The sequence below is a fragment of the Panicum virgatum genome, chromosome 8N (assembly GCF_016808335.1).
Source record: "Panicum virgatum strain AP13 chromosome 8N, P.virgatum_v5, whole genome shotgun sequence".
NCBI lineage: Eukaryota > Viridiplantae > Streptophyta > Magnoliopsida > Poales > Poaceae > Panicum > Panicum virgatum.
The window spans coordinates 15,047,098-15,062,027 of record NC_053152.1 but is presented as its reverse complement, the minus strand read 5'-3'; the positions used below and the strand labels follow the sequence as shown (position 1 = coordinate 15,062,027).

At 44.0% G+C, this 14,930-nt stretch overlaps 1 long non-coding RNA gene across 1 annotated transcript; it reads right to left on the bottom strand.

The window, feature by feature from the left end:
• Positions 1-3,455: 3,455 nt before the first annotated feature.
• Positions 3,456-4,986, bottom strand: LOC120685653. The gene is made up of 3 exons (XR_005679683.1): positions 4,692-4,986; positions 3,975-4,024; positions 3,456-3,744 (listed from the first exon to the last, which is right to left on the bottom strand). It is a non-coding gene; the product is annotated as an uncharacterized LOC120685653 (long non-coding RNA).
• Between the last annotated feature and the right edge of the window lie 9,944 nt (positions 4,987-14,930).

Sequence of the window (14,930 nt, the reverse complement as noted above, 5' to 3'; positions counted from 1 at the left end):
GAGGAATGCGAGCACGAGCGGCGCAATATGGTTTCCATGCAGGCGCACGAGCCGCACGAACTCGCCCCACAATGGAAGCGCGACGCGGAAGATGCAGGGCCCGTGGCGGACACGGCGGCGGAGAGCGCGTGGGCACGAGAGGAAGGAGACATGGTGGCGAGGGCGCGGGGGAGGCAGAGACGGCGGCGCCGGGGAGGGGTGCGGAGAGGAGCGGGGACGGGACGCAGAGGAAGGCGGCCGGGACCGTCGGTTCAGCGCACGGGCATCATGGTTCCAGGGATCCGTCGGGGACGAAGAAGAAAACTCTCGATGCGAGGAGATATTTACCGGAATAGTAATGTGTGGGTGGAGTGAAGATTCGTCATCGAATGCTGTAAATCTTTTTTACTATCGTGGCCACCCTGAGAGAGTGCCGAGCCCCGCGTGTTTAAAGATTAGAAAAAAAATTGGACAGAAATATACATTTATTGTCAAGACCTCAGCGAAAAGAAGCTTGCTAATCGTGATGCATCTTTTGATGTTCAGTACATTACTCACCAGTTTTGGAAACAATCATTTATGCCAACTTTTCAGAAACTAGAACAAATAACTACCAGCTGTTCTTCATTTGTTACACGAAAACACTTGCCTGCACTTGTTCCAATCAAATATAAGACTGATCCAGAAAAGGTATATGCAACTATATATCCATTTATATTTCTTCCATCATTTATATATACTTATTGTCTAACTAAAATATATTTGCAGAGCAATTTCTGTATTCTACATAAGCATGAAACTGATAATGCACCAATGGAAATAGAACCTAATGAGTATGTATTGTACCTCCTCTTAATGAAAAACATGCTCCGGCACGATCGCGAAAAAAAGTATGTATTGTACCTATATTGTCTCCTTGTTAACAGTATATCTTAACACCACTAATCCACAACCATATTTTATAAAATGCTTTTTATATAAAGTGATCAAGACAGGTACAAAAACAAAAGGGAAGCCCCTAGCGACAACAACAACGACAGTGATGAAGACAACAAAGCTACTTAAGGAGGTCGCATGCAAGGCAAGCTAAACAGTAAGTATCTTGTTTCTTACTCCATTTTTCTATTACTTTACTACATCTATACTACAGATTGTTATGTCTCTTTGCATATAGTAGTCACCATAATTTCTACCCTTAACAAACACTTAGTGCTGACAATCATATTTTAAAATTTCTGTACAGGTAACTGCAATAGAAGAATGAGACGCAACTAACTGTTGATGGACTTTTGGAGGTGTACACTTTTGTGAAGTTCAACAAATTACATGCATCACCTAAAGAAAAGATAGTAGTTTCTAAACTATCGAAGTACCACTAGATTTTGGTGCAACTTAGATTCGTACTAAGAAACAAGACAAGTGGTTACCAAATCTGTACTACGTACATCTTTTGAAGAGTGACATAGAACACTCATTCCTTCTATCTTTAAGCATGTATTAACTGAAATCACTACCTAGCAGTGACTTTGTGTAAATGGTACTGCCACTACGGGACACAGGCAATTTGCTGTGTGCCAAAAACAAACGGCAAAGCCCGGTTCGTACACGGCAAAGGCTTTGCCGTGTGTAACACACGGCAAAAACCCCATGGCAACCAAACATCGGCAAAGGCCTTCTTTGCTGTGGGCTTTTTGTCGGGCACACGGCAAATGCTTTGCCGTGTGCAAAATGTGACACTCGGCAAAAAAAAAAAGAGAGGGGACGGCAGCTGACGGTGTCACAATATTTGCCGTGTGTCATGTCTCAAGACACACGGCAAACATGGCACCTTTGCCGTGTGTCACGTCTCAAGCACACGGCAAAGACCTTTTCCAGGCAGGCCTGGTGTCCATTCTTTGCCGTGTGCTTTGGTCTTTGCACACGGCAAAGAATGGTTTTTTTCCTATTTTATTTTGTTTTATCGCGTATAAGGAACCCAAATCATTTTAGCATAACATATATATCAAAGTTGTCATCACACACATTTCATATAGCACAATCAGCATTAACGGATCTTACATAGTCACATAAAGCGCAAATCCAAATAAAGTGTGATATCGTTCATCCACAACCACAAGTAAACCACAAGTAATGCATACAAGTTTCTGAATGTGTCCATAGAAGTCAATACAGTGAAGGTAGCATAGAGACACAAATAAAAACCACTCAAGGGCCGCCGGTGGCGGCGGCGGCGGGTGCGGCCACGAGTGCTGCTGCGCGTACTGCTGTAAGTAAGCCACCCAATGAGGAGATGGCCACACCGGAGGCTGAGACATCGTGGGAGGCGATATGTCTGGATTGACTGGCTCATCATTGGATGCTGCCGATTGATTCTGCACATAAGTGAAGATATTGCATTTGCGAGCATATATATATTCTATGAGAAATTAAATTCCGAGCATTATCCTAAGTTCAGAGTCGTAGTTGGTTGTATTCTAAGTCATTCAATGTGCTAAGTCACTATGACAAATGAAAAAAGCGTTGATTGTTAAGTTTCTCACCGGAGTAAGCTGAACTGGCGTAGGTGGTGCTGGAGTCGGAATCATTGCTGGCGGCGAAAGACCTATCGCCGAGCCCACAGTTCGCATGTAGCCAAGAGCCGTATCCAAAGAAGCTTGCAAGTGGTCACGCTTGGCCTGCCACCTCGCCTCCTGGGCCTCCTGCCGTGCTTGGAACTCTGCTTCCATCTGGGCCTGCAAAATTTGATTCCAGGGTTACAATACAAAACAAAGCGTACGTAAAAAGCAAGGAACACAAGATGAAACAGAAATAACCTTGAGTGCCACCATCCGAACGTCTGTACTGTCTGGGCAGGAGCGTATCGTCGGGATGGAGCTAGTGCTTCTGGCTCGAATCTGCGACAGACATGATTCTTGCCTCCTCCCACCCTCATGACGACTTCTGCATCAATGGGCGCCGTGTACGGATCGAAATCCGGCCCATTGACCTCCCTTGCCATCGAGGTGTAGTCACTGAGGCGGCTGTGGACGCTCTGGTTCACTACCAGAATCCGGAATTGCCTTGGCGGTCAAAAACCGCCAAGAAATATACTAAAACCGCCAAGAAAATAGTTCTTGGCGGCCAACTGCCAAGCAAAATCCGTCAAGAGTAGAGCCAAGGAAACTCGATTTCCTTGGCAGCCAGCTGCCAAGAAACACTTTCTTGGTGGTTTTACTACACCGCCAAGCTAATAGCTTTTCCTAGCAGCCCTCAACCGCCAAGTAATGGAGTTATCTTGGCAGCCCTCAACCGCCAAGTAAAAAGATTATCTTGGCAGCCCTCAACCACCAAGAAAAGCAATTATCTTGGCAGCCTCTAGTGCAAGTAAAGGGGTTATCTTGGCAGCCCTCTACCGACAAGATAAATAGTTGATTCCTTGGCAACCCTTTTCTTGGCTGCCAACCGCCAAGAAAACGTATACCACCAACAAAAAAAAATTATATCTATCGGTTTTAAATTATGCACACATACAGTTAATTAACCATGTGTTTTTCCAACTCATCTTAGCACATACATCAAAAGCACTATCTTATTTTCATAAGAAATAAAATGGCTTATCTCCAAGATAAGCAAATTCATTTACCCTACAATATAATCCTCTCGAGTAAACCCACACATCTAAATACACATGTCACTATCAGTTACCAAAATTATCTGGACTCAAAATTAGCCTCCTCTCACTATAGACCATAGTGAACTTCCTTGTCCAGGTCATCAAAACGATTCCTGCAAAAAGGTAGCTTCATCGCTCAGTTCAACTCAACCTAAACACATCACTTCCAAAAACATATCAAAGTGGCCACATAAGACACCTAATAGACTTGAAAATTCTTTAGACAATATGGTTAAGATACTAGATGAGTACAACCAATATTCAACTGATTAAGCTTTACTTTTCAAATTACCCAAAGTTTCCACCTGTAGTTCCAATTGTTCATCATTTGTGAAACTTTTACCTATTTTTTCCTAGATGTTGCTTGCTGGGGTGTGTTGTCCTCCCTCCCACCTTGTCGACATGAAGCAAAGAAAACGTAGAGATTAATTAAAGGTTGAACATATGTAAATAAAGAAGGGGGACATGGGTCTCACTTGTTATTATCAGGATTCATGCAGGAGTTAACCTAGAACTTATTTCTTCTACTTATTAGGCTCCTATGCATGCTAAATCATTTACTCTGCACTATGAATTGACCCATTGCTGATGCTAAGTAATTGCTCTTTCATTAGAAATAAACTAGTTGCAAGCATACTTGGAGCCATACTATCAGTGAACATTATTACCGTGTATAGTTCAGTTCAGTTAACATTTCTATGACACATGCATATAGTTCAGTTTCAGTTAGCATTTGTAAGGCACACATCACAGAATCATGTAGTTCAGTTTCATTTTCTGTATTAGAGATGCACTCATGATTCAAGTATTCATTGGTAGCATACAACCTAAAGTTAACAAGCTAATTTCAGATTAAATACACTATGCACTAATGCTAAATTGTTTATGCCATTAATATCAATGAAGTTACACAACGAGCAAGGGAACTTTGAACGGCAATAACAAACAGGAGTGCATATTGCACATGTACATAGTGCACATTTCTTTCATCAGAGGAAAAATAGAGGATTACTGTCAAAAAAAGAAAAATAGAGGATTTGGGGAAGAAAAATAGCCGCACCTCTACCGCCGTCGATGCCTCCTCTTTGAGGAACGGATCTAGCCCCAGAGGCTTCGTGGCAGTGGCGACAGCGATGGGCGAGGAGGAACAGAGGCGCCAGAGGCCCGCGGCTGCGGTCGCGGCGCCGGTGGTATCCGAGGCATCGGGGAGCGAGTAGAGGCGGAAGGCGATGACCTCGAACGGGTGGAGGTGGGGGCGGCGAGCATCGGCTTGGTGCGCGGCCGGCGAGCGGCGGCCGGGTTGCGCGCGCGGAGGAGGAGGTAGGGGCAGCGAGCTCCGGCCGGATGCGCGGCCGGCAAACGGCAGCCTACTTGCGCGCCTAGAGGAGGAGCAGGGTTCCCCAAACCGTCGGTAACCGGACTGGTTTGACCGGTAACCGGTCAAACCGGTCCGGACCGGTTCCGGTTTGGTCCGGTATGAAACCGGTCCAAATTCAAAATTTAAATTTAAATTCAAAAAAATGAAAAATTCCCAAAAAATTCCTAAAAATACTTCAATGTGCGACGAATCTAATGGTGTCAAATTTTCTCAAAAATTCGTTTATTTAGTATAGTTTGTGGGGATTTGAAGTTAAACAAAAAAAAGCGTGCATACAAAAGTATACAAATACAATGTAAAAGTAGTACAAAAGAGGGTTGGAGGGTTCATTTAGACTAAAATATGTTATACAAACATTTATTTAGTATACTTTGCGGGCATTTGAATTTAAACCAAAAAAAAAATTGAATTTGACCGGTTACCAGTCAAACCGACCGGTTACCAGACAAACCGGCCGGTATACCGTACAAACCGGCCGGTATACCGGACAAACCGGCCCGTATACCGGTCGGAACCGGTTGAACGGCGAAGTTTGAATTCAAATTTGAATTCCACCGGTTCCGACCGGTAACCAGTCAAACCGGACCAGTATATCGGAACCGGAGCCCGGTGGTTACCGGTTAGCGGTCGGATATGTTAACCCTGAGGAGGAGGCAGGGGCGGCAAGCGCCGGCCTAGCTGCGAGACAGAGAAGCAACTGGTGGATGGGGAGCTGAGCACAAAAGGATAAAGGCAGTGCGTGCGGGATGAATTTGGATTTCACGAGCGGGAGTTTTGGTCGCCAAAATTTTTGACATTTGGCCTCATAGTTTTCACAGGCTGCTGCTGCGGTGCTACTAGCTTTTTTTATCCACTACTTTAACCCAATGTAGCAAGTCTAGGCCCACCGTCAGATTCTCGAACCACCAGATTGCACTTGTTGAAAAATGTAAGAAGTTAGATAAATATTATTGTTAGAACCAATAGAGTAGGTTACTTGAAATTATGGGAATTATAAATTATAAATCTAATAGAGTAAGTTTCTCAGTCTGTTTAACCCTTTTCATTTTCATTTTTCATTTCATGGCACCATTGTAAAGTATCACATAAAAATAATGATCTCATATGCACCAATATATTTTTTATATGTAGTATACTACATAAGTTGTTGAGTAGGAGTTTCATAAATTTTGAAATTGATTCACTACTTTTATAGTTAAATGAATTTTTGTGTGCTTATTGAAAGTAATTCAAAATTAAACTATGTGTAAGATATGAAAATTTTGTGTGCTTATTGAATTTTTTTTATAAAATCACAAAAATAGTTATATTATATATTTCAATATCATTTCATATATAGTACACTATATATAAGTATCTCAAATAATACCTAAAAGTTTCACATAAATTATTTGCGAGGGATAATTCAAACTTCTACTTGTAACCTTGTTAAAAAATAATTATAATAATACCTTAAACTTCTGTGAAAGTTTTGTAAATTGTCATAGAATCATTATATGAATGTCTAAACTTTACATAAAAGTTTCATAGTTTTTTATGAAAATTGAAGTGTAGATTTTTCATAAAATAGATAGATCTCCCATATAGTTCTTTTAACTAAAGTTTGTGCCACATGAGTTAGTGAACATAACAATAAATATGTTGTGTTAGTGAACTTAACAAGACATCAAGACTATATGTAATATATGTTTAAGTTAAAATAACCGTGTCAAATATGTAAGTCAATATAAATACTAAACAAGTGGAAAAGTATATAACAAACATATATCATATAGGTTAATAAGCAAAAATAAGTAGCAACAAATACTTTCTTGGCTAAAAGCCGCCAAGGAAATTACATATTACTTGGCGACTTAGTCTAACTGCCAAGGAAATTCAAGGTTTACTTGGCGGCGTAGCCGAACAGCCAAGGAAATTACAACTTCACATGGCGGTTTAGCTGAACTGCCAAAAAAATTGCACGTTTCCTTGGCGGCGTAGCCGAACTGCCAAGAAAATTACATGTTTTCTTGGCGGTTTTCTCAAACCGCCAAGTAATATACATTCCTTGGCTGTACAGCCAAGGAAAAATCATATTTCTTTGCGGTTCCTATTCTGCCACCAAGGTAAACCCAGTTTGGTGTAGTGGTTGCTGTACGCTTCGGGTGGGTCCTCCGGGTTGAAGGCGACATCTGATGTCGCCCTCCCCTTATGGGACAAAGCGTACGCCTGGAGCTGGGATAAACGCTAGCCACCATGTGACGCCGACTGCGAAAAAGAGCAAGGTGATTAGAAATTTAGAAGAATCGAACGCTAGAATAAAATAACAAATTTACGTACCCATTTAGATGAAAACTCACCGAGGTGACGGTTGCCCTGATGGTGCGGTGCACTTGGCATCCTCAAACGCCACTCTCGGGCAGCTTCGTGGGCCTCAATCTAGGCTTGCGAGCACCACTGGTCCACTATCATTTCCCAGCACTGATAGTTTCTAGCTATCCACCACGGAGGCACCTGCACGTCATCAAGTATATGGCAAATATAAAGATCGAATGGAGCGTACGTCATCTAAGGAGAAGTTAGTATTAATAATCTTGCACACGTACCTGCGCGTATTGTTCCCGAGTGAGCCTAATGTCTCTTGCTGCCGGTTTTTTGACCTTCACTTTCTCGATGCGAGCCTTGTAGTCCACGACGTCCTGAACGCGTGCCTCGTAAAGTATATCCGCCACCAGCTTGTAACATGCCGTGTTAGCCACCATCGTCGCCTCGGGCAGTGTTCCGTCCTCCCATCCGTAGAAGTCCTGCACATAAACGCGAACAAAGACATTTTTTCTGAAATGTTATATCAATGTCAAATAATGAGGAATGTAGTATGTCAAATAATGAGGAATGTAGTGTCAGAAGCCTTACTCATAGCTCGTTCAGCACCCGCTGCGCCTTGTTTGGAAATAACCTGCCCTCCCGATCGGGTACATCATTGGCGGCGATGTAGTGGTCCCACGACAATGCCGGCTGAAGCTGGCCGCCAATCTCCATGCAGCCAGGGTAGTGCAGCTTGCAGAACAACCCCAGGATACCATTGGGTATGCGTTTGTGAACACCTGGAACAGTGATCACAAAGTTCCTGCACAAGTAATTATTTTAAAATATTAGTATCATATGTCATTTTCAATATACGAAAAGAAAATGTAGTGATAACATCTAAAGGTACTTACCTTTTCCCGTCAGGCCGAATAATCGGCCGTCTCTCCAAAGATATCGGTCGCTCCAGGAGTCTTGACGGGCCTCGCTACCAGATGGCGGGAATGGCCACCTCCCCCTCCTCCTCCTCCACCTCCCTCTCCCCTCCCTCCTCGTCCTCCTGCTCCTCGTCCTCCTGTTGCTGATCCCCCTCCTCCTCCTATTGGTGGTCCCCCTCGTCCTCCTCGCCAGCGGTACCCGCATCAGGTACCGCACGGTCCTCCTCCTCCTCAGACGCGACGGAGGCTATAGGCGAGGGTGACCTCCTGCGAGCCCCCCTCCTTCCCCTCCCTCCTCGAACCGCTCCAGAGCCCTCAGGTGGGTCCTCAGCTGGTGTAGACGCCGAGGAACTCGCTCCGTCCCTCCTTCGGCTCCTCCCTCGAGCCGACTGTGCAACTCTGCCAAGAACCTCGTTGAGCGACCTAATCACACCTCTGCCGCGCCCCACCATCTTTGATCAATCTCCTGAGATTAAAAGAGTAAACCAATTATACTTGTATTAGAAACAAATTAGTACAACTACTAAAATAAACCAAACATCTAGTAAATTAATTAGAATGGATCTTACATGTGTTAGAAATACTCGTCATAATCAGGATTATCTGGATCATATGTCTCATCATCGCTATCTCGCGTGTCTAGATAATCAACGCTGTGCTCCAGAGGAAGAATGTTGTCATCATCACTATCATTGTCTAGATGTCCAAAAAAACATGGACAATTCGAAACAGATACGGTTATAGATATGCAACGATCTGCATATCTCCATCCGTATCTGTTCCGAACGGGAGACACCTAACTGGTTTACGTGAACTTCTAGAAACTAATTAAGAAACATTCGTAAGTAGAATTTCCAAAAACTAATAAAATTATCATACTAAATAAACCAAACAACTAATTAATTAAACTAAACTATAACAAATCTAATTGTATAAACTAACTAAAATAAACTAAACTACATAAACTAAAATAAACAATTAACTAAAGTAACTAAAAAACAACTAAGTTAACTAATCTAGCCAAACTAATTTACTAATTACAATAAACTAAGTATCAAACTAACTAATTAAAGTGCATGATTAAACTAATTAACTAAACTAACAAACTAATTAAGTATCAAAGGTTTGCCATGTGTCCCCACATCTGGCACACAACAAACATTTTTTCAAATTTTAATCTAAAACAATTACTATAAGCTGTAACTACCCAAAATACTTACAAATTAATGTTAGTAAAAATTGTCACTATACTTTACAATGCCTTAATGACTACCCAAACCAAAAAAACCTATTATTTTATGTGATTGTAAGGTTTATTTAATTAATATCAACAAATACATTGTTTGCAATTAGTTTGTTCCAATATTTTATGTTATTCAACTTTTCCAAATTTTGTACATACTGTGCTAATCTAACTCAACATTTCATGCTCTTTGATTGTACTGGAAAAGAACTATTATTTTATGCAGTTATACTTCAAGTTCAATAAAAATCGGTTATCTTGATTACTTGCAAAAAAAATTATAATTAGCAAACTGATCAGAAAATTAATCGAATTATGAGATAAAACAACCTAAGCTGTGTTTTGCAAACAGAAAAAGTTTCAAAGTTCATTGCTAATTCGTTTGTAATATTGAGTACAAACCTATATGACTCATCATCAACTCTACGGATCTTCTTTGCAGATGTTCGGATTTATAACAACTGTACGAGAAAACTTGTGCGGAACATTCTAAATTTTTTACCATAGTATCCACACATGAAATAATGACAGCACGACAAATTTCATGATTTTTAGAATTTGTTTGCTTTTATTAGAATTTTAAAATAATTTGGGGAAACGTTCCGGAACATAGTTTGTTACCAAGATCTTCAATTTTTACTTCTGTTTCAGGCATACATCCTCACATTGAACTCCCTAATATGTCTATCAAATTTATAATCATTATACTCCACTAGGCAAAACACTTCCAGTACAATCATCAGAAATTTGATTACTGACATTAAATGTCTAAATATAGCAAAAATATCGTGAAAATTACCAAAGTTTAACATGCAGTAACATGTACTGTATACTTATACTAGAAAATTTGTGGAGGCAAAATTCAATTATTTTATAATATCTTTGCCGTGTGCACAAAATAAAGCACACGGCAACTGGAAACTTTGCGAGTGCTTTATTGAGGCACATGGCAAAGGTGACGGTCGATCAAACGGCGTTACTGGCCGCCATCTTTGCCGTGTGTATTAGTTTAGGCACACGGCAAAGATACAACATTTGCCGTGTGCCCTACATTTGCAGTGGGCTGTCTCGCCTAGCACACGGCAAATCTTTCCTTTGCTGTGTGACGATTCTTGTTGCACACGGCAAACCCTGCCTTTGCTGTGTGCCCGATGTATTGCACACGGCAAATGTTTCGGCACGCGGCAAACGCATGGTTTCCAGTAGTGTGCATAAAATGCAGTTAACCCTACCAACCCTACCATCAAATCTCCAAGCAACCAATCTATTTTTATAATACATGCATGTACCGATAGATAAGGTACTGTTGCACCAAACAAATTAAATCTATTAGATTTGATAATTAAACTTGCAATGCATATTGGGCTATGTGCAGTTTAGAAGAATACCAGTAAAGTGTCAAACACACCACCACATAGCATCAACGGGGGCAGCAAGAAGTGCTCCGATCCGAACTCTGTCATGCTAGCAAGAAGTAGTCCTCGTGGCTTGTACAACCACCCAGCTAGCACCAGGCCACAGCGTTCGTGCGCTGTGCGGCCACGCAGCCCTAGCTCGCGCACACATGTACGGCATCCGTCCTCACTGCGTTGCGCGTCAATGTCCCTTGCTTGGGCGCCCAGCCTGGCCGCTCGCGGCCGCTGCTGACCTGCAGCCTGCTGCAGTGCCGCACTCTTGGCCGCCTCCGCCTGTACGGCGCCCAGATCAGGCCGGCGCGCCGTGGCCGGCCATGGGGCGCCCGCGCAGGCCGCTCCACTCCACACGACTGCGCCTCCGCCATGATCCGCTCTAATCTTCAACGCTTTGTCTCTCTCAGCTTACTGGTTCGCGCGGATCAAAACGCACGACGCCCATCGTCCTGCCGTCCGAAGATTACCACCGTTTATCAACAGCCCCGCCCTAATAAACAGTGCTTTGCGCCGTCCATCTGCCGCGCAACCTGAAGCCCGACGAATCTAGCCGTTCAACGGAGGAATCTGGCCGTCCGCGGACCTGCCGTTTGACGAATGGGTCAAACAGCATCCTGCCGAAACTACCGCCGCACTCCCGTCCGACGGCGCATCTCCCGCGTAAATGATCTGCGGTTCCCGGCTCCGCTCTTCCGATCCCCTCCCGCCGCACGTCGCTCCCCTCTCCCTTCTCTCCGCGGTTCCTCTCCTCACCACGAATCCCATCAACACCGCGCGGAGCGTCGGCCGCCCCGCCGTGCCATCGACGCAGCCAGCCATCCATCTGCAGTTCCAGTCATGCGCGTGCGCGTGTCCCTCGCCAGTCGCCACTCGCCAGCCGCTCCTCATCGCCCCTCGTGCCCGGCGACGCGAACTCACACGCCGGCTCCTCCCCAGACCGCTCGCCGACGATTCAAGCTCGGAGCGAAGCCTCCCCGATTCCTGAGCGCGGGCGTCTCCGGCCTCCCCGGCGGGTCACGGCCGCCACTGGCCTCGCCGGCACCGGCGCGCGCGGCCCCTCCAGCCTTTCCGGCCGCGGGCGCCTCCCCGGCTGCTCGCCTTCGATTCAGATCTTGTTCGTAGCACAAAATTGGCAGCTAATGCAACCAGTTCACCATACGTGCTAATCTAAAGCTGTCTGTTTCCTATGCGAGGCCTAATTTTTTTCCCCAGCAACAGAAACACAGTAGCACAAAATTCCGTGTGCGAGGCCGGATGCGTGCTAGGCATAGCAATGTGGTCTTTTATTGTGGATGTGCTTGCAGAAAGGGAGAGAAAGGAGCAGATAGAGGGATTTGCCAAAGGAGTTCAATAATGAAATCAGTGTAATCATCATACAGGTATGACTCCTACTTGAGATTGTCAATTCATTACAAAAGGATTGCTCTAAGTTTTTTAAATTACTTCTTTAATATCATGGTGCATATTACTATTTAAAATTACTTCATTGAACAACAATAATGTCAAGCCACGATAAAGACAAATATACTAATTTTTAATGTTACTTCTTTAGATTTGGATCTCACCGAATTAGCCAACTGATATGTACTCGAGTAGGACATGGAGAGTGTTATATCTGCAAGTATGGTCAGTCACATTAGGCGATCTGCAAACAATCCTCTACCAGAATTGCTCTGTCATAAAACTGCAGTCACTCTGACAAAAACCCTCTCAAACCTACTCCCTCCTTCCCCATTTATAAGGCATGGTGGAACATGACACGGTCTTCTAAACAACACTTTGACCATTTATTTATCATATATTATATCACTTTTGATTATAAACTTATAATCATTGTAAACTATATTTGATTATGAATCCAATCATATGAAATTTGCATTATAAAAACAAAAATTTAATAGTCAAATTATTGGTCAAAGATGAGAATGTTTGAATCTTGATATACGTGTATGCCTTATAAACGGGGAAGGAGGGAGTAATACTCTACCAATCCTCACCAATTGACTAAATCAAAGTACTAAGTGTAGAACAAACTCACCGAATTTGGTGTAGATCCAGGCACTAAGTCTGGACGAAAGATGCTTTTCCTTCTTCTTCCTCTCTTCTCTCACGTTGTGTTGTTTGTGTTCTACCCTTTGAGGCTGAAGCAAAGGAGAGACTAGGTTTTTTCTGCTTTCCACTTCCTCTCATGGAGTGATCTCAACCATCGATTGTGCACCCAGTCCCAAATGGCAGCCGCATGGGAATCCTAGCCAGACCTACCAAGTAACAAACCCAATTCCAATATTTTTCCTCACCACCATCTTGACTATTTTGAAACCATCTACCACTTCTTGACCATTTTCCCTCTATCAGATCACATGTTTAATCTCGGTATGTAAAGAATAAATGATAGCCAAAATATACATAATTTGACTACACAATCTATAAAACATATAAGAAAAAAGTGAACTCAGAGGTTGTAGCAAAGATGTAGAAATATAATGGGAGAGGCCAGTAGAGCCATACAACTGAAAACTTAGTAATACGACAGATGCTACAACATTGCCCTATGTTAAGTTTATCATACAGTAATAATCCAATCACTCTAGCAACATGTTGCCTCATTGCTCATCTTGGTTCCAGTTCTGTAATTGACATTTCATTCGATGACATCGCCCCTGATTTATCGTTGCGGGTGGACTGGGAGGCTGTAGGATATGATTCTGAATAAACAGTTGAGTAGTAACCGCTCTTGGGAATCAAATTAAAATACTGGCTTCAGTGGAGCCTGGAGAGAGACAGTGCCACGGCTGAGCATGACGTTTACTGTTGACATCGTCGGTCTATCAACTGGGCTATCCTGAACACATAGTAGCCCGATATGGACAGAATTTAGCACCTGTTCTGCAGGAGCTTGTTGGGGAAGCCACCATCGGCCCTGCCGCCGAAGGGTCTGTGACTCAGAAGCCAAAGAGAAGTCCGTCGAAGACCGCCAATCCCTGGCCTACCGACGAAGACGACACCCGGGTCATGTCTTCGTCGGTAGCCGAAGTCGTCCAACAAGGCTCCCGGGCGCTCATTAAGGCAAAGATCCGGGCTTCGGCTGACCACCGAAGCCATCATCGGGCGACAAGCGAAGATCGCGGGGGCCACGTGAGCTCGGGGAATCTTCCAGGCTGTACTCCATTATCTTGTTGTAATTGTGTCATTACATAATTGCCCACGAAATATTCTAGGAATCTAGCTATTGGAGGGCAAAATAGTGTAAATTAGCGAGCGGGTAGGTGAACCACCGCCTATAAATACCCTTGTAATAGTTATTGATGGGACATTGAATACATGAGAAAGAAATCAGGACATTTGTCCAAAGGAATCGTTCTTCTTCATACTGTCATCGCTGCTGCTATAGTGCTCATCCCTTCCGGAGACACTCTCCATCAATAGTTTGGCGCCCACCTGTCGGTTCGTTCCACCACATCGCATGGCAGCGAAGAAGAAGGGCGGTGGTAGCTCTTCGGCGGACGCTCCGATGTCCCCCGAGGAGGCCGTCGTCACCCAGACCAACGGCAACTCCAATAGCGACAACATCTCCGTAGAGAACGTAGCGGAGGGGGATTATGAAGTCCATCTGCATGACTTGGCAATCTCCGCCGAAGACATCAAAGCCATGAGGAGGATCGAAGCTCGCATCGCCGAAGCCCAGAAGACAAACCAAGCGGCTCCAGCGACAGGCCCATCAGACCAAGTCATCACAAGAGTGAAGGGTAAAGATCTCGCGCTTTCCAAAGCGGAGAAAAAGGAGCAATACAAGAGGCTTAGGGAGGAGGAGCTCCGCTGTTAGCTAATACAGCGAAGAATCCGGGAGCACAGAAGAATGCTCGACCAAATCCAAGTACCAAACGGCCCCGTCGCAGAGGTAGCCCAGCGAAGACATGAGGCACTAAGGGGCCGACCACAAATCATCCCAATCGAAGAAGACTTGGACCAGTCTGAGTCCAAAGATGATGAGGGGGAATATCACTACCAGCCTCGCCACCAAGGCCGTCATAACACTACCTCGAAGTCC